Source organism: Mirounga angustirostris, unplaced genomic scaffold, assembly GCF_029215605.1.
Source record: "Mirounga angustirostris isolate CCGP_5_RB_7025 unplaced genomic scaffold, mMirAng1.0.hap1 SCAF_9, whole genome shotgun sequence".
NCBI classification, from domain to species: domain Eukaryota; kingdom Metazoa; phylum Chordata; class Mammalia; order Carnivora; family Phocidae; genus Mirounga; species Mirounga angustirostris.
Window position 1 is genome coordinate 79989021 of NW_026991717.1, and position 21174 is coordinate 80010194.

At 40.0% G+C, this 21174-nt stretch overlaps 1 protein-coding gene across 5 annotated transcripts in view; it reads right to left on the minus strand.

The window, feature by feature from the left end:
- The window catches only part of STRN3 (striatin 3), a 107430-nt gene that overhangs the window by 84597 nt on the left and 1659 nt on the right, over window positions 1-21174 (minus strand). The window lies entirely within an intron of this gene.

Genomic DNA, 21174 nt, shown 5'->3' on the forward strand with positions numbered 1-21174 from the left:
ACTTATTTATAGGTAATCACTTCTCTCCTCCCACCCTCAGGCCAAACAGAAACTAAGTTCTGTGAAAGCAGGGATATTTGAATGTTTAGTTCTAGGTTATATCCCAAGCATTTTTTTTTTTTTTTAATTTCCTTAAGTAATCTCTACACCCAATGTGGGGCTCAAACTCACAACCAGAGATCAAGAGTCCCACGCCTTTCCAAATGAGCCAACCAGGTGCCACTATCCCAAACATTTAGAAGGTGTCTGGCAACTAGCAGGTAAGGAAAGGAGGGAAGAAAGAAGAAAAAAGAAAAGACCTGTGGAAGGTTTAATGACATACCCAGATGGGTGATAATTAGAAGGAAAATTACAATGGCAAATGATGTTTTATTGAAATTATAAATTAAAATTAGTGAAATATCTTCTCAAGGGTAAGGACTCACTCAGTAAAACTTCTACTGGTATTCAGCACAATTCATCATATTTAGTTTTATACACATTTATATTCCCCTATTACAAAGTGTGTAAACTGTAGGGGTGCCTGGGGTGGCGGTGGGTTAAGTGGCCGACTCTTGACTTTGGCTCAGGTCATGATCTGGGATGGAGCCCCACATTGGGCTCCCCACTCATTCTCTTCCTCTGCTTCTTTCCCCACTCATGCTCTCTCAAATAAATAAATCTATCTTAAAAAGAAAAAGCAGCAGCTATATGAAGGGTACACTGATGTACCACCCTGATTCCCCTTCAGAAGTGAATAATTTCGGGGCACCTGAGTGGCTCAGTCGTTAAGTGTCTGCCTTCGGCTTGGGTCATGATCCCGGGGTCCTGGGATCGAGCCCCGCATCGGGCTCCCTGCTCAGCAGGAAGCCTGCTTCTCCCTCTCCCACTCCCCCTGCTTGTGTTCCCTCTCTCGCTGTGTCTCTCTCTGTCAAATAAATAAAATCTTTAAAAAAAAAAGAAGTGAATAATTTCTGGGGCGCCTAGGTGGCTCAGTCAGTTTCGGTTAAGTATTCGCTTTCAGCTCAGATCATGATCCCAGGGTCCTGGGATCGAGCCCTACAGCATCATGCTCCCTGCTCAGTGGGGAGTCTGCCTCTCTCCCTCCCTCTGCCCCTCCCCGGCTTGTGCACTTTCTCTCAGATAAATAAAAATTTTAAAAAAAAAGTGAACAATTTCTTGTACACCTGCTGGAAGTGCTACTGGAAAACAGTCTTCACCTGTCATGGCCTTTTCAGGAATTGCCTCAGCTAAAGACAGCTGCCTGCCCAAGTGGCCTCCATCAAGTAACTGATTAAAACAGGGGCATAGAGGTGCCTGGGTGGCTCAGTTGGTTGGGCAGCTACCTTCGGCTCAGGTCATGATCCCAGGGTCCTGCGATCGAGCCCCACATCGGGCTCCCTGATCCACAGGGAGCCTGTTTCTCCTCTCCCTCTGCCTGCAGCTCCCCCAGCTTGTGCACTCTATCTCACTCCGTCAAATAAAAATTTAAAAAAATTAAAACAAAAACAGGGGAAAAAAATCTTTAAAAAAAAAAAAAAAAAGGGCGCCTGGGTGGCTCAGTTGGTTAAGCGACTGCCTTCGGCTCGGGTCATGATCCTGGAGTCCCGGGATAGAGTCCCACATCGGGCTCCCTGCTCAGCAGGGACTCTGCTTCTCCCTCTGACCCTCCTCCCTCTCATGCTCTCTCTCTCTCTCATTCTCTCTCTCGCAAATAAATAAAAAAATCTTTAAAAAAACAAAAAACAAAAACAGGGGCATAAGGGTGCAGCACCTTCCCACAACTCGGGACAACTCTGAGAGTTATTCCAGCTTCAGAGTTCCCATGGAGTCAACTGTGGCTTTTGCTGATAGTACATTACAGCCCAACTTTTCCCTTCCATTTCCTTTCCATTCTTTCTACAGATGTTGATCCTAAAAACATCCCCTAATAGACTTCTGCATGCAAATCACCATCTCAGTTTCCCCAGGGAAACTAACTTACAGCCACTGGTCATGGGAATGGTCCAAGAAAGCAGGCTCTACAGTGAAGTTTTGGAGTTGGATCACCTAGCTGCCCAGCTTCAGAGAAACCCATCACTGGTGATGAGCAGAACAGGGAGCCTCTTGCACAAAGTGGCAGTCAACAGTTAAAACTTTCACTGTTGGTAAACTGGGTAGTTTTCCAGTGAAAGGGAATACAGACGTTGGCCAACCTTTTTTATTTTTTTTAAAGATTTTTATTTATTGAGAGAGAGAATGATACAGAGAGAGCATGAGAGGGAGGAGGGTCAGAGGGAGAAGCAGACTCCCTACTGAGCAGGGAGCCCAATTTGGGACGCGATTCTGGGACTCCAGGATCATGATGTGAACAGAAGGCAGTCGCTTAACCAACTGAGCCACCCAGGCGCCCTGGCCAACCTTCTTTAAAGGACTAGATACGGTTTTCTATTTTTATTTGTTGTTTTCATTTTTTAACTTTTTAAAAATGGGGTATAACAAAAACAGGTAGGCCCAGAACTGGATTTGACCTGCAAGCCATGGTTTGCCAAACCCTGCACTATAAGGTACAACGTATTAGGCATTTAAGAAATGTAAGGAAAACAGTAATTGTAAGGATCACGAAATTAGGTTATTGTTACTAAAGGCAATTAACCCTCTGGAAAAAATGTAACAAGAGGTCAAAGTGAGTAATGGGGAATTAAAGGCTAAATATGAAAACTAGAAGGTTCTTTGGTAGCATAAAAAGTCATTCATCTGTAGCAGCAAAAGGTCACAGAAGGTTAAGGGCAGGACCAGGTCTTAATCATGAGTAGCAGAGCTCCAAAGAAAGTTAAACTCTCAAAACAGGTCGGCTTTATCAAGGTTAAGGAATGAATAGGAAAAGAGAAAGAATTGGAACCCTGAAAGAACAGAATGGGGATATGGGTTGATTAACCTGAAAATCCTCAACCCTCAGGTCCCCTTGAGCCCCCTGAGCTTGGAGAAGGAACCTACACATCCTAAGTGCTAGTGTTACTCTTATTAGTAAGAGTAGCAGAGTAAAGACCTCTGAAATTCTCTCTCATGAAAGAAATTACAACAAAAGTTCTAAGAATCATCTTTTCCAAACTGTGGAAACTACAAAGCATTGCAGCTATCTAGGGAGTGTTTATTCAACAAATATGGCTGAATTCTGTTAGGACTGGCAAGTTCTGGTGCTTTGTAATTTGCCCTTTTCTCCTCACATCCCAGTTCCATGTAGCCATGAAAAACCAACAGCCTGCAATTACAGTGAAAATTCGCAGCCACTAGAGGGGCGAGAATAGGACTGGAGCTCCTTCAAAATCACACTCCCAGAGAACTGCCATTGTTTGACCTATCTGGCAGTTCCCTGGAAGACTCTAGCAAAGCTGTCTTTATTTGACCTGACTCAGCTCATCTAGTCCAAATAGCCTTTTCCCTGGGTGCCTTTGTCCAAAAACAACCAGAGGCAATTGTCAAACATTGTGGCCCTAAACTTTAGGCTCTGTACAAGCAGAAAAAGAATGCTAAAACAGAGGTGTAAACTGCCTGGCTGAGCGCTAAAGGCATGTACAAACATACACATAGAGCCCCTTAGCAAAAATTGGAAGACTTACATGTTCCAGGCATCCAAGGAATGTCTGTCTATTCATTAGCTTACAGTAACCACATACAACAACAAAATACAGACTTTATGGTATGGTATTAATAGCAGCAAACAATCCAGGCGGTGGGGGGAGAGCAGTCAATATAAACTATATCCTTAAGGAAACACAATTAACTTACTAGACTAAGATTTTAAAACAACTATTTTAAATGTTAAAACTAAAGGAAACCATGTCTAAAGAACTAAAGAAGAATATGAAAATGATGTCTCACCAAATTGAGAATGCCAACAAAAATTATTTTTTAAAACAATCAAACAGAAATTATAGATTTGAGAAATAGGGCAACTAAAATGAAAAATTCAATAGAGGGGCTCACAGTAGATATGAGCTGGCAGAAGAATCAGCAAATTTTGAAGGCAGTTCAACTGAGATTAGCCAGTCTGATAAAAATAAAGAATGAGGATAAATGAACAGTCTCAAAAACCTGTGGGATACCATTAGGATACCAATAAATGTATAATGGAGAGATGAGAGAAAAGGACAGAGTATTTGAATAAGGGCCCCAAATTTCCCAATTTGATTTAAAAAAAAAAAATTAATATATACATCCAAGAAGTTCAATGGATTTCAAGGAGCCTAAACTGAAAGAGATCCGCTCAACATACATCATAATCAAAACTGTCAACAGGGGGTGCCCTGGGTGGCTCAGTCGTTAAGCGTCTGCCTTCAGCTCAGGTCACGATCCCAGGGTCCTGGGATCGAGCCCTGTATCCGGCTCCCTGCTCAGCGGGGAGTCTGCTTCTCCCTCTCCCACTCCCCCTGCCTGTGCTCTCTCTCTCACTGTATCTCTGTCAAATAAATAAATAAAATCTTAAAAAAAAAAAAAAAAAAAACTGTCAACAGCCAGTGAGAAAAGGAGTATCTTGAAAACATCAAGAAAGAAGCAACTTATCACAAACAAGATTAACAGTTTTCTCAGAGAAACCATGGAAGTGGTGGGATGATATATTCACAGCAGTGAAAGAAAGAGTGTCAACCAAGAATCTATATCCAACAAAACTGTCCTTCAAAACTGAAGGAGAAATTAAGACATTCCTGATAAACAAAACCTGAAAAAGCTTCTTGCTAGTAGACTTGCCCTAAAAAAAAATATTAAAAGGAGCCCTTCAGGGTGAAATGAGAAGCCACTAACCGGTAATTCAAATCCATATGAAAAACAGAACATTAGTACAGGTAACTTTTCAGGTAACTATAAAAAACACTGTAAGTGTATTTTTTGTTTATAACTTTTTTTTCCCTCATATGTGATTTAAAAGAGGACCACATTCAGCAGATACTTAGAAATGCGTTGGTAGTGTACAATGGATAAAGATGTAATTTTTAGAGGCACCTGGGTGGCTCAGTTGGTTAAGCATCAGCCTTTGGCTCAGGTCATGATCTCAGGGTCCTGGGATTGAGCCCCGCACTGGGCTCCTTGTTCAGCGGGCAGCCTGCTTCTCCCTCTCCCTCTGCTGCTCCCCTGGTGCTCTCTAGCTCTCTAATAAATAAAATCTTAAAAAAATAAAAAAACTACAGTAAAAGAACAAGTTAAAATGGTACACCAAAAAAAAATTAATTAAATTAAATGGCACACCAGGGGTGCAGTTAAGTGGCTGCCTTCGGCTCGGATCTTGATCCCAGGATACTGGGATCAAGCCCCACGCTGGGCTCCCTGCTCAGCAAGGAGCGTGCTTCTCTCTGTCTCTCCTTCTGCCTGCCTCTCTGCCTACTGTGCTATCAAAAAAATAAAATCTTTAAAAAATAAAAATAAAAAGTAAATGGTACATCAGAAAATATCTAACACAAAAGAAGACAATAATAAAGGAAAAGAGGAACAAAAGATATCTAATGTTCAGCAGTGATGTCTTCCCCTGTTTAAAGAGTAATCTCTTACACACAAATCCATTCCTTATCACCCTTCTCTGCTTTACTTACCTCAATAGCACTTATCACCATCTGACAACCTTTATTTTCTTTCTCTACTCAATAGAATCTAAGCTTCAAGAGAGCAAGAGCTGTATCTTGTTTATAGCTTTATCTCTAGACACATGCCCATTGAGTAGGTGCTTAATAAAAAGCCAATGAATGAATAAATGAACAATCAGTAGAAATAAACCTTATGAGAAATCTCTCCCATTTTAAGAGCAGCCTAAGAGGAAAGGCTATGTGTGCACATGTACAACTTGTAGACTTGGTAGCAGGAATATAAAGAACTTCCCATCTGATGGGTTTCTATTTTCTCTGTTAAGTAGGAGGTAAAGACATCTGCTGAGTTAGAGGGGAAGGTGGAAGAGCTGAAGATTTACAGACTGCAACTAGCTGCTTTGCATGCTTCTGTTGAAAATTTCTGTATCAGATTCAAATTCTGATAGGTTTGATTGGGCACTGTTGCCTTAAATCAGCAGTCACATGATTTCATGTAAAATTGTTCACAAAAATTCACGCAGTCTTACAACTTAAAAAAATGTTCAAACTTTAAAAAAAATATCAAAACAAGAAAATAAGTGCCTAGAATTCAGATTTTGAAAAGAACACTATCAAATGAAAAAGTGTATAACCTATAAGTACTGAATTTATCAATTTTTTTAAAGATTTTATTTATTTATTTGACAAAGAGAGAGAAAACACAAGCGGGGGGAGCAGGAGTCGGAGGGAGAAGCAGGATCCCCGCAGAGCAAAAAGCCTGTTGTGGGGCTTGATCCCAGGACTCTGGGATCATGACCCGAGCCGAAGGCAGACGCTTAACAAACTGAGCCACCCAGCTGCCCTTGAATTTATCAATTTTATTACCAAGTAAAAATCAGTTATACCAAAAGAAATGAAAGCTGAGTCTTGAAGATATATTTGTACACTCATGTTTTAGCAGCATCATTCACACTAGCTAAAGGTATATGCAATCCAAGCGTCCATCAACAGATGAATGGATAAGCAAACTGGCATATATATACAATGGAATATATTATTCAGCCTTAAAAAGGAAGGAAATTTTGACATATGCTACATGGATGAACCTTGAGGACATAATGCTAAGTAAAATAAAGCAGTCACAAAGAGACTAATACTGAATGATTCCACTTACATAACGTATGTAGAGTAGTCAAATCCACTGAGACAGAAGGTAGAAAGGTGGGTTACCAGTGACTGCAGGGATGGGGAATGGGTAGTTATCATTTAATGGGTACAGAATTTCAGTTTTACAAGATGAAAAGAGTTCTGGAGATGGACTGTAGTGATGGTTGCCCAATATTAAAGTGTATACATAGGGCGCCTGGGTGGCTCAGTCGTTGAGCGTCTGCCTTCGGCTCAGGTCATGATCCCGGGGTCCTGGGATGGAGGCCCGCATCGGGCTCCCTGCTCGGCGGGAGCCTGCTTCTCCCTCTGCCTCTGCCGCTCCCCTTGCCTGTGCTCTCCTGCTCCTGTCAAATAAATAAGTCTTAAATAGACAAATAAGTTGAACCTAGTATGCAAAAACTAGGATTTAAGGACACCAGAAACAGTGAAAACAACAATACAGAGCACAAAGACATGACAAACCAGAAAGATACAGTATGGCTAAAGGAATAACTAAAGAAGAGTCAAGGACCTAAAGTTTATGTAAGGCTGGTAAAGTGGAAATAATAAAAATCTAAGGAGAAAGTGACCACATAATAATGGAAAATGGAAAGTGACCACATAATAATGGAAAGTGACCTTATAGCCACCCAGGTGCCCCTATAGTATCTCACTCTTAAGCATGCACAGACAGGGGCGCCTGGGTGGTTCAGTCATTGGGCGTCTGCCTTCAGCTCAGGTCAAGATCCCAGAGTCCTGGGATCAAGCCCCGCATCAGGCTCCCTGCTCGGGGGGTAGCCTGCTTCTCCCTCTCCCCTTCTCCCTGCTATGTTCCCTCTGTCGAATAAATTAATAAAATCTTAAAAAAAAAAAAAAAAAAAAAAGAAGCATGCACAGATAGTCCTAATGGTCACCAGTATTTGTGGAAAGCACAAGGCAATAAAGGGAAGAAGCAAAAGAAAAAAAGAAATTTGGAGGAAACTGTCAACTTAGGCAAAGAAAACTTCAAAAACAGAAACTCCACTATGCTAAAAAAAGAAAAAAAAAAAAGAATCCATTAGACAAAAACAATATCACTCTTCTAAAAAATTCAAGCAATGGGGTGCCTGGGTGGCTCAGTTGTTAAGCATCTGCCTTCAGCTCAGGTCTTGATCCCAGGGTCCTGGGATCAAGTCCCACATCAGGCTCCCTGCTCAGCGGGAAGCCTGCTTCTCCCTCTCCCACTCCCCCTGCTCGTGTTCGTCTCTCGCTGTCTCTCTCTCTCTGTGTCAAATGAATAAACAAAATCTTTAAAATTTAAAAAAAAAAATTCAAACAAGAGGGTGCCTGGGTGGCTCAGTAGGTTAAACGTCTGCCTTCAGCTCAGGTCATCATGATCCCAGGGTCCTGGGATTGAGTCCCACATCAGGCTCCCTGCTCTGCAGGGAGTCTGCTTCTCTCTCTGCCCCTCCTCCCACTCATTCTCTCAATCTTTCTCTCTCTCTCTCTCAAATAAATAAATCTTTAAAAAAAAAAAAAATTCAGGATGCCTGGGTGGCTCAGTCGGTTAAGCGTCTGCCTTCGGCTCTGGTCATGATCCCATGGTCCCGGATCGAGTCCCACATCAGGCTCCTTGCTCAGCAGGAAGCAGGCTTCTCCCTCTGCCTGCCACACCCCCTGCTTCTCTCTCTCTCAAAAAAAAAAAAAAAAAAATTCTAACAAGAAAATGCTTCTTACAAATTTAAGATATTAGGACTGAAAAATATAGTTAAAGAAAATACCTAAGAAAACAGACCAAAAGCAAAAGAAAAACAGGAGACAGAAGAAAAATTTTAAGTCAGCACATCCATCATCAAGAGAAAATGTGCCCAGATGACTTGGGACTACAGTAACACATCTCAAAAAAGATTCATACTGCTGCCCCCTAGAAGGGTGTCTGAAAATGTCAGGAGACAATTCTAGTTGTCCCAATAACTAATGGGTTATACTGGCATTTAGTATCTGGGAGCCAGGGTGCTCAAATCCCTACAAGCACAACAGTCTCTAACACAAAAACAGTAACTACCTAAATGCCTCCAGTGCCCTCTATGGAAAAATACTTGACTATGGAGTGAAAGAATTCTCTCAGTGCCTGACACACCATGCACTTTCATGAAATTTACTAACACCAGGGTAAACCAAAGATACCTAGAAAAACATTCAAATCATGCCTAAAAAATAATCCAGATTAAGAACAGCATCAAATTCTTCAAAAGGAACACTGAAAGTTCAAAGACAAGAAAATACCCTCAAAATGTTGGTAGAAACTTACTTTGAGGTGCCTGGGTGGCTCAGTTGGTTAAGTGACTGCCTTCAGGCTCAGGTCATGATCCTGGAGTCGTCGTCCCCCCCGCCACCACCACCACCACCGATCCAGTCAGCAGGGAGTCTGCTTCTCCCTCTAACCCTCCCCCTTTTCATGCTCTCTCTCATTTTCTCTCTCAAATAAATAAAATCTTAAAAAAAAAAAACTTACTTTGAGCCAAACTACAATGAAGTGTGACATTTTTAAAAGATACACGTTCCTAAAATTTACCTCCTATGTAACTTTTCTCAAGAAGCAATTGGAGAACATTTCTGCAAAAGCAAGAACTAATAAGCCAAGAAAAGAGCTGGAATGGGATCTAGAAAAAAAAAGGGGGGGGGAAGGGAAAGGAGACTCCCTACTGGAGAACAGTGGACAAAAAGTTCATAATAGTAACTTTGTAACAAAGGCAAGAGCCCACAGAAGCTTCAGAATAATCACTCTGTAACAAGTCTTAAGAACAAGTCTAGATCAGAGCAAGGGGACTGACATCTTCCCTGCTCCTCTCTCAAGCGTACGATGCCCTCTCATTTAGAGTTTAAAAACCCTGACAGCTTTCCAAGACCTTTTGGGAAAACAGCAATAAATACACAGAAAATGAAATACATAAAAAGAGGAGGCAAATAACTCTAAGAAAAACAAAACATGTACAGAAGGGATAGTATTCACAGTATTCACCTGATTAACAATTTATTATTTACATGCTAATAATGTAAAATCTAATGATTTAACTCATTTTATTACATTAAAATATGGTGAAAGGAGATAGAAGAGGTGTGATAGGTTAAAAGGTAATATAAAATATTGTCAGAGACCATAGCTGTATATTTCTGTTATTTAAAAAAAGGAAGTAAATATCAGAAGAGTTGATAGTGGTTGCTTCTGGAAAGCTGGACTAGAGAGACAGGATGGGTAGAGGCCAAACTATTTTGGTCATAAGCATTCTAGTATTTTATGTGTTTCTCAGCAAAATTAATTTGAGAAATGACAGTATTTCATAAATATAACAACTCATGCTTTTAAGAAATTAGGCGATTTATATATACTGAAATGGTACAATGTTTATGTTAAATTTTAGTATGAGTTTATTTTATTAATATATTCACTCAAAAATTATATAACTACCAGGCATTTTTCTAGGCATTGAACATGCATGGATAGATGATCTATATAAATACACACCCAGGGGTGTCTGGATGGCTCAGTCGTTAAGCGTCTGCCTTCGGCTCAGGTCATGATCCCAGGGTCCTGGGATGGAGACCCACACTGGACTCGCTGCTCGGCGGGAAGCTTGCTTCTCCCTCTCCCACTCCCCCTGCTTGTGTTCCTGCTCTTGCTATCTCTCTGTCAAATAAATAAAATCTTTAAAAATAAATTAAACTGTGTATCAGTTTCTAAAGTCAGCATTACTGACTTATGGACTGGATAATTTCTTTATTTGGGGGGGGCAGAGGACTATCCTGTGCATGTTTAACAATATCCCTGACCTCTATCCACTAGATGTCAATAACCACCACCACGCCCCCCCCGCCCCCGGCTATGATAACCAAAAATGTCTCCAGACATGCCAAATGTCCCATGGGAGCAAAACTGCCCCCCCCAGGTGAAAATCACTGTTGTGTATTTTACACATGTTGAAAAAGTTCTGGAGGCACCTGGATGGCTCAGTCAGTAGAGCATGTGACTCTTGTTCTTGGGGCTGTAAGTTTGAGCCCCACATTGGGTGTACTTAAAAATCTTAAAAAAAAAAAGGGGGGGGTAGTTCTGAAATGATACACACCCAAAAAGATAGCAGTTTTGTTACTGGAAGAGTAAAATTAGCAAAAAAGTCACTATCTTTGACATTCTTGTAGCTTGATTTTCATATAAATTCATTATTTCAACAACAAACATTAAAAACTAATATAAAAACTTACAAAATAAATTAAAACTAAATGCAACTACAAAAGTTTTAATCATAAAATAACATGTTAAGAAAGAGTATTTGTCAGTTTTTAAAGAAATCCATAAAAAGGGACGCCTGGGTGGCTCAGTTGGTTAAGTGTCTGCCTTCTGCTCAGGTCATGATCCCAGGGTCCTGGGATCGAGCCCCACATTGGGCTCCCTGCTCAGTGGGGAGCCTGCTTCTCCCTGCCTGCTGCTGCCCCTGATTGTGCTCTCTCTGACAAATAAATAAAATCTTCAAAAAAGGAAAAAAAAGAAATCAGTAAAAAAAGGAAATGGAGAAAAGATAAATATGTAAATTCATTAAAATTACTAATAAGTTCAGGGGCACCTGGCTGGCTCAGCTGGTAGAGCATGTGACTCTTGATCTTGGGGTGATGAGTTCAAGCCCCACACTGGGCATACAGCTTACTTTAAGGGGGGAAAAAAAAAACTAGTAAGTTCAACTTGCTGTTTTATGATAAAGTATTTTTCATCAGTAACTATAAAGGCATAAACAATCCATTTCTGAAATATCAATTTTAACAAAAGAAAGTATCTACTCTAGGGGCACCTGAGTGGCTCAGTTGGTTAAGCAACTGCCTTCGGGCTCAGGTCATGATCCCCAGGTCCTGGGACTGAGCCCTGCATCCACCTCCCTGCTCCGCGGGGAGCCTGCTTCTCCCTCTCCCTCTGCAACTCCCCCTGCTTGTGCTCTCTCGTGCTCTCTCTCAAATAAATAAAATCTTTAAAAAATAAAAAATTTAAAAAATAATTTTGAATATCTTACAATAAAAAAACAAAACTTGATTTCATTCCAGTATCAAATAGAGAGGACCAGGGAAGAGTAGTAATTTACTACTGAGATGTTATTTCCATCTTGTGGGCTTTTTTCCCTATTATGTACCATAAAAATTACAATTCAGGTGTTCTCGTATCTAACAGCTTAATGGAATCCTAAGCAACTTCACTCAATTATAATTTTAAGTAAACTCAACACCCAACGTGGGGCTCAAACTCACGACCCCCAAGTTCAAGAGTTGCATGCTCTACCGATTGAGCCAGCCAGGTGCCTCAATTTCATTCATTTAACAAATATTTAGCAAATAACTACTTTGTGCCAGGCCCTTTACTGTCACACTGGGTATATACATGAGTTTTTTAAAAAATAAATAAATAATAATAAAGGTAGATTCCTCCTCTCAGTTTACGATCTTAAAGGGGAAAATAAGCAATTAAGTCTAAAATTACAAATTATATTAAAGGTTAGGAAGAAAATGACCTGTCTGTTGTGATACATGTGAAGTATAAACACTCATAAGCACCGATTTTCTAGAATTCCATTCCCTACCCCCATCCTCTTTTAAATATAATTTTATCAAAGTCTGGTCCACTTTTTAAATGTTAGTCTAAGCCACTCTAAAATTATTTTATTATCTGAGACAACTGTTAGTTGGATATTATTATACTCCCCCACTGTTTTATCATTAGCTATATCCTCTTTCCAGCCACCCCACCCCATTTTTTTTGTTTCATCTTTTTCTTTGTTTTGCCTTTCTCCTACATTCGCCAGTATTTCAGTAACAGATTTAGGCCTTAAATGAACCAATCTCTGGTTAACAGTTTTCAAAGCTAAAATATTCATGACCTTAATTTAAATTCAGATTTTAAAGCAAACCATGAAATAAAGCATTAAATAAAATTTTAATTTTACAAGTGCTAATTAACTCTAAGAAAACAAAAAGCAATACAATAGAGTTTATTTTGAGGCAGCAAGGCTGGTTGCTCACACATTTAAGAACATAGCTACAAATGCTATGTGAAAATTTAACACAACCATCCAGCAAAGGCAAAGTAGTTAAATCAACTATGGCTAGTCCCCATGGTAGAATATTATGCAGCTGTTAGAAAAAAGTGAGAATGTTCTCTATTAAAAGGTTTAGAATGATTTCCAAGAAATGTTAAACAAAAAGGTGAAAAACAAGGTACTGTATATTTGCTTTTATCTATTTGTATTAAAAATATAAGAATACATATGGTACTAATAAAAGTGGTTGCTAATGGGGCGCCTGGGTGGCTCAGTCGTTAAGCATCTGCCTTCAGCTCAGGTCATGATCCCAGGGTCCTGGGATTGAGCCCTGCATCGGGCTCCCTGCTCAGCGGGGAGCCTGCTTCTCCCTCTCCCACTCCCCCTGCTTGTGTTCCCTCTCTTGCTGTCTCTCTCTGTCAAATAAATAAATAAAATCTTAAAAAAAAAAAAAGTGGTTGCTAATGTGGGATCAAGGGTGGACAGGCTTATGGTTAAGTAGGAGACTTAATTTTGAACCATGAATTACTTATTTTAAAAAGTCTGAAAAAAAAATAAATAAAAAATAAATAAAAAATAAAAAATAAAAAAAAAGTCTGAAACTGCTTAATAAGAATTTTAGAAACCATTTTACAAAGTCTATCTGAAGATGATCCAAAATTTCACTACAAATTTATAACAGCTTCAGTTATAGTTTTTTACATCTTGTCACATTGAGCCTATCCATTAGTCATTTGTTTACAATTCCTTACCACTCAGGTGGTCCAAATGAACACTAGGTACTGGTATTAATTTAAAATGGCATAACACATTGCTCAGAAGTAACTCAGCAGCTCCTGACTTCATTACCTACTGTTTTATGTTGAGCAAGTTATTTAACCTATTGCCCATGTTTCCTTCTCTCTAAAATGGAAATAACTGTACCTATGGCATGGTATGAAAGTTAGAATGATTCCCAGCACACAGAAAACTGATTAAATGTTAGCAGATGTTATTATTCATAGTTCTTTTATGGACATGTAGAGCTTTGATCTATATAATCAAACACCACAGTACGTTTCCATCAAATCCAACAATAATTGATAGCATATTCAAAATCAGTAAACTCCTGTTAAGGAATGGCTTCAATGTACTGGAAAACAGAAAAGTGAAAATAACAACAATAAAAAATAAAAGTGCAACAATGTAACTATACACAGTGCAAGTCACTTTGAGTGCAGAGAAGAGAGTGACATATTGCTAAAGTTTAAAATATCAATAAGAGGGGCGCCTGGGTGGCTCAGGCCATGATCCCAGGGTCCTGGGATCGAACTCCTTCATTGGGCTTCCTCAGCCCAGGGAAGCCTGCTTCTCCCTCTCCCTCTCCCCCTGCTTGCGCGTGCTCACGAGGGGGCTCTCTCTCTCTCCCCGTCAAATGAAAAAAAAATTTTTAAAGATTTTACTTATGGGGCGCCTGGGTGGCTCAGTTGGTTAAGCGACTGCCTTCGGCTCAGGTCATGATCCTGGAGTCCCGGGATCGAGTCCCGCATCGGGCTCCCTGCTCGGCAGGGAGTCTGCTGCTCCCTCTGACCCTCCCGACCCTCCCCCCTCTCATGTGCTCTCTCTCTCTCAAATAAATAAATAAAAATCTTAAAAAAAAAAAAAAAAGATTTTACTTATTTATGTATTTATTTGACAGAGAGAGAGAGACAGCGAGAGAGGGAACACAAGCAGGGGGAGTGGAAGAGGGAGAAGCAGGCCCAGGGGCACCTGGGTGGCTCAGTCATTAAGCGTCTGCCTTCGGCTCGGGACATGATCCCAGGGTCCTGGGATCGAGCCCTGCATCGGGCTCCCTGCTCTGCAGGGAGCCTGCTTCTCCCTCTCCCACTCGCCCTGCTTGTGTTCCCTCTCTCGCTTTGTCTCTCTCTGTCAAATAAATAAATAAAATCTCAAAAAAAAATTAAGTAAGTAAATACATATCAATAGGAGGAATCAAGATTTTGAAGGGAAAGCTGTTAGAAAAATGGATTATACCAAATCATTAACAACCTTTGATCACGCTGATTCCCAAACCTGGCTGACAATCAGAATTACGAGTATAGGGACGCCTGGGTGGCTCAGTCGGTTAAGCATCTGCCTTCGGCTCAGGTCATGATCCCAGGGTCCTGGGATCGAGTCCCACATCGGGCTCCTTGCTGAGCAAGGAGCCTGCTTCTCCCTCTGCCTGCCTCTGTCTCTCTCTGATAAATAAATAAAATCTTAAAAAAAAAAAAAAAAAAGAATTACCAGTATATATTTTAAAAACAAAAGATTCCACCTCAGACTCCTTAATCACAATGACAAGGTATGAAATATGGGAATCTGTATTTTTAAAGCATCCCAGGTGATTAGGATCATTAACTAGGTCTGGGAGCCACCACAGGACTCCCTATCTTACAATTAGAGACTTTACAAGTATCTCCAGATAAAATAAATTTAATCTTTGCCTTTCGTAGCTGTAAAGCCAAAGGTAAAGTGATATTACAATTAGTCATTCCTGGGAATGCCAGGGTGGCTCAGGAGGTTAAGTGTCTGCCTTCAACTGAGGTCATGATCCCAGGGTCCTGGGATCGATCAAGCCCCATGTCAGGCTCCCTGCTCAGCAGGGTGTCTGCTTCTCCCTCTCCCCGTGCTCGTGCTCCCTCGCGTGTGCATGCTCTCTCCCCCTCTATAATAAATAAATAAAATCTTTAAAAAAAAACTATTATTCCTCTAGACTAAGCCATTAAAGAACATTTTAAGGTAAACATGTAATAAGTGTTCTAAGTTATAGTGTGGCTGCTATTTACTGAACAGTTACTCACTGGTCCAACATCACTCCATTCAAAAACAAAATGTCAAGAGGCAGAGAATAGAGAATACAATTTAAAAACAGGTAAAAGATCTGAGCAGACACCTCACCAAAGATATACAGTGGAAAATAAACACATGAAAAGATGCTCAAGACTGTATGATATTAGGGAATTGCAAATTAAAGCAAGAGACCACTACAACCTATTAGAATGGCTAAAATCCTAAACATTGACAACACCAAATGCTGACAAGGATGTGGCACAAGAATTCTCATTCATTGCTGGTGGGAATGCAAAAAAGGTACAGCACTTTGAAAGACTGTTTGGCAGTACTAAACATACCATTATACAATCCAGCAAGCGAGCTCTCTGGTATTTACATAAACTACTTGAAAACTTATGTCCACACAAAAATCTGCACATGAATGTTTATTCATAATTGCCAAATCTTGGAAGCAGCAATGACATCCTTCAATAGGTGGACACAGGAGCACCTGATTGGCTCAGTCAGTGGAGCATGTGACTCTTGATCTCGGGGGTTTTTTTGTTTGTTTTTTTTTTATTTATTTATTTTTATTTTATTCTTATGTTAATCCCCATACATTACATCATTAGTTTTAGATGAAGTGTTCCATGATTCATTGTTTGTGCACAACACCCAGTGCTCCATGCAGAATGTGCCCTCCTCAATACCCACCACCAGGCTAACCCATCCTCCCACCCCCCTCCCCTCTAGAACCCTCAGTTTGTTTTTCAGAGTCTATCGTCTCTTATGGTTCGTCTACCCCTCCGATTTCCCCCGCTTCATTCTTCCCCTCCCGCTACCTTCTTCTTTTTTTTTTTTTTTAACATATATTGCATTATTTGTTTCAGAGGTACAGATCTGAGATTCAACAGTCTTGCACAATTCACAGCGCTTACCAGAGCACACACCCTCCCCAGTGTCCATCACCCAGTCACCCCATCCCTCCCACCCCACCCCCCACTCCAACAACACTCAGTTTGTTTCCTGCGATTAAGAATTCCTCATATCAGTGTGATCTCGGGGTTTTAAGTTCAAGCCTCACGATGGGTGAAGAAATTACTGAAAAATGGAAATCTTAAAAAAGAAGTGGACAGGGGCACCTGGGTGGCTCAGTCGTTAAGCATCTGCCTTCGGCTCAGGTCATGATCCCAGGGTCCTGGGATCGAGCCCCGCATCGGGCTCCCTGCTCGGCGGGAAGCCTGCTTCTCCCTCTCCCACTCCCCCTGCTTGTGTTCCCTCTCTCGCTGTGTCTCTCTCTGTCAAATAAATAAAATCTTTAAAAAAAAAAAAAAGAAGTGGACAAATAAACGTAGTACATATATACACTGGAATATTATTTAGCACTAAAAAGACCAAGCCACAAAAAGACATTTAAGAAGGAACCTTAAATGAACACTGCTAAGTGAAATCTGACATTCTGGAGAAGGTAAAACTATGGAAGACAGTGAAAGAGCACTAGCTTCCTAGGGTTTGGGGAGAGGGAAGAAGAAAAAGGTGGAACACAGAATTTTCAGGGCAGTAAAACTATTCTGTACACTATAGAAATAGATACAAGTCCTTATACTTTTGTCAAAAACCAAAGAACAGGGGGACCTGGGTGGCTCAGTCGGTTAAGCATCTGCCTTCGGCTCAGGTCATGATCCTAGACTATCAGGTTGAGCCTGCATTGGGCTCCCTGCTCAGTGGGAAGTCTGCTGCTCCCTCTGCCCCTCCCCCTGCTGGTGCTCGAGCTCCCTCGGGCACTCTCTCTCCCTCTCAAATAAATAAATCTTTAAAAACAACAAAAACAACAAATCTTAAAAAAAAAAAAAAAAAGAACATACAAAAGGTGAACCTTAATGTAAACTATGGGCTCTGGTTGATAATAATGGGTCAATGTTGGTTCATTGGTTATAACAAATACACCAAACTAGCAGGGGTATGGTGGAGGAGAGATTATGTGGGAAGTGTCTGTATCTTCCCCTCAATTTTGCTGTAAACCTAAAATTGCTCTAAGAAACAGTCAATGAGGGTGGCTCAGTTGGTTAAGTGTCTACCTTCGACTCAGGTCATGATCCTGAGTCCCAGAGTCCCAGGATTGAACCCCACATAAAGCTCCCCACAGCGGGGAGCCTGCTTCTCCCTCTGACCCTCCCTCTTCTTGTTTTCTCTCTCTCTCTAATAAATAAATCAAAAAATTACCATACTGTTCTTACTTTTGTATTTTCACAGTAGATTCAGAAAAATGTAACAGTGCAGAGTAAACTGTTAGTTTTCCTCTTTTAAAAATGAAGAAATCAAGTTATGCTTAAGCGAATTATCTTTTAAGGTCCTTAGGTGGCAACATGTCATGTTATGACAAATCAGTATGCCAGAGTGTGCAAACAAAAAAACACTAATTCAAATTTTTACATTTGTTCAATTAATAGTTTTAGAACACAAACTCCTGTACATTTCTTTTTTTTTTTTTTTTAAGATTTATTTATTTATTTGAGACAGAGAGAATGAGAGAGAGAGAGAGAGAGAGCACATGAGAGGGGGGAGGGTCAGAGGCAGAAGCAGGCTCCCTGCCGAGCAGGGAGCCCGATGCGGGACTCGATCCCGGGACTCCAGGATCATGACCTGAGCCGAAGGCAGTCGCTTAACCAACTGAGCCACCCAGGCGCCCCTGTACATTTCTATGTAATATCTATGCCATATTTTTATAGTTGACAAACAAGCATTTTGTGTATACCCTAAGTGCATACAACTACAGAGAAAAATAGAAGGACATATCTGCAATATACATAAACTAGACCTGGCACACAATGGGAGCTCAATAAAACTTTGCTGAAACGTCCTAGTGTGTCACATAATGGTAGACAAAGAATTACAAGTCAGATTCCATTTCTGTAAAAAACGGTAAGACAATAATATAATACAATGGTTACAAGAATCTCAACTGTAACACTTCATAGGTGAGTGACCTTGGCAAAGTTATTTCACCTAAGTTTATCTCCTCATCTGTAAAATAGGAATGGTACCTACCTCATAAGGTTGTAGTGCTGATTAAATGGCAGTTATAATTTTTATATAACGTGAACTGCCAAAATCCCAAAAACGGTCCATTTTTTCCAATTCCTAGACCAAATTAATCCAAATCTCTGGAGAATGAGCAGAGGCCTGCATATTTTCAAAAGTTTTACAAGTGATTCTGACTAGCATTCTCATTTAGGAATCATTGTCCTAAGAGCCTTCCTACTAAAGCTTTACCTGAGTCCCAGGTTAAGTTATCATCATGAAGATAAAAGTGCATTAAGACATGATCCTCTGGTTTAGTTCCACGTTTCTAAGACAGACCTTTACCCAAATTCCTTTACAGAGAATAGAACCATACTGCAAAATTCCAATTTAAAATCCTTTCCAGGGGCACCTGGCTGGCTTAGTTGGTAGAGCATGCAACTCTTGATCTCAGGGTCATGAGTTCAAGCCCCAAGTTGGGTGTGAAGCCTACTTAAAATAAAAAAATAAAACAAAATCCTTTCCAAAGCCAGGGAAAATAGGATTCCATATTGAAATTTTACATCAAAATTGGGTATACACTAACCTCTTCATATTCATTAAACAGTTCTAATATTGAATATTTTTGAGTCACTGTTCATCTACACATCAACAGTAACCCAAGGCTGTATACAATAATATTTAAGCTTTCTTATTTGTTATCATTCTTAAAAATAAGTTTAAGCTTACAGTTAAAATCCACTGACACTTCACTTAAACCCTAATAAATTTTTTATTTGACACATATATTTTCCTTAAGATTTTATTTTTTTAAGTAATCTCTAAACCCAATGTGGGGCTCAAACTTACAACCTGGAGATCAAGAGCCGCATGCTTTACCAACTGAGCCAGCCAGGCGCCCCTTGACACATTATTTTTAAATGTGCATCTCAAAGCAATCTTATTAAAGACTGAAGGTACCTAAAGCAAATTCAATATTCCAGAAGCAAACCTGAAACCCTATTAACTAAGTACCCCAATAAAATATTTTAGAGAAATATGTAGAAAACATACAAACAGAATCATGAACATTTCATTTCAAAGAATCAGCATGAAATAATGAAAATCCCTGGAAAAAAGTAAGAGTCTAGAAATACTGAAGAACTTGTTAAAAATAAGCAAACAAAAAAAGCTTAGAAGAGCTTTATCAGAACTAATATGCCAATAGCAGATCAACTGGAAAGCAAACAAGCAAAAGGAATCTTCCTTAAAAGATTTCACTGTTACTGGCAGAAGAGGAGAACTATAAGGGAAAAAAGGAGCCAAGGCAGACATGCAGACCTCATTAATGTACAGATTTTAATTTAGACACATTTTCTCAGATACTTAAATTAATGAAGCTTATAAATGACTAATGCATTGTTAACCTGCAAAGTGTTAAAATCCAAGCTATCATACAGCAGTGCAAAGGTCATAAAACACTATTATCCAGGGTCTGGTGAGGTATTATTTACTTAGTGCAAGACTCAATGCATGTGTAAATGCAATTTTTAAAAATAACTGTCTTACTATCTTCATTCACACAGAATATTGTTTGCAACATGGTGTAGTAAAAAGTTGTTTATCAACAGAACTCTATAAATCCCATATATTTTAAACCAGACTATACACAAGTTAAAAGAAACAATACACAATTCTGATACAAGCTTTCTGAAAGTTATATTTTTAAAAGTCCAAAGGTGGGGCACCTGGGTGGCTCAGGCAGTTGAGTGCCTGCCTTTGCTCAGGTCATGATCCCAGAGTCCTGGGATCAAGTCCTGCATAGGGCTCCTTGCTCAGTGGGGAGTCTGCTTCTCCCTCTCCCTCTGCCATGCTCATGCTCTCTTTCTCTCTCTCTCTCTCTCAAATAAATTTAAAAAAAAAAAAAAAAAAAAAATAGGGGCTCCTGGGTGGCTCAGGCAGTTGAGTGTCTGCCTTTGGCTCAGGTCGTGATCCGGGGGTCCTGGGATCGAGTCCCACATTGGGCTCCCTGCTCAGCGGGAGGCCTGCTTCTCCGTCTCCCACTCCCCCTGCTTGTGTTCCCTCTCTCGCTCTCTCTCTCGGTCAAATAAATAAATAAAATCTTAAAAAAAAATTTTTTTTTAAATAAAAGTCCAATAGTGTATCAAAGCACAATTCTAAAACACTGAATTGACTTAACAGGTGATAATTTATAATTAATTTTTTTGAAGACTTTATTAAAGTGTCAAGATATATAAACATCCTTACTTTTTAAAAGTTTAGCTTCACCAACTTTGTAGAATCAAATAAAAGTTTACTAATTCAAAATTAAACTAAAGTATATATATTTGAGGGGCGCCTTGGTGGCTCAGTCGTTAAGCGACTGCCTTTGGCTCTGGTCATGGTCTCCGCAGGAAGCCTGCTTCTCCCCCTCTCCCACTCCCCGAGCTTGTGTTCGTTCCCTCTCTTGCTGTGTCTCTCTCTGTCAAATAAATAAATAAAATCTTTTTAAAAATAAGGTATATATTTGTTTGAAGACATCCTAAGTTAATCCAATCTTCCTTCTTGCAACACTGTATTTTCCCAACTACTCACCGTAGGCATATATGACATACATATATCAGCGAACACTACTGCTTACATTCTAAATATATACCAGTCTGAAGAAC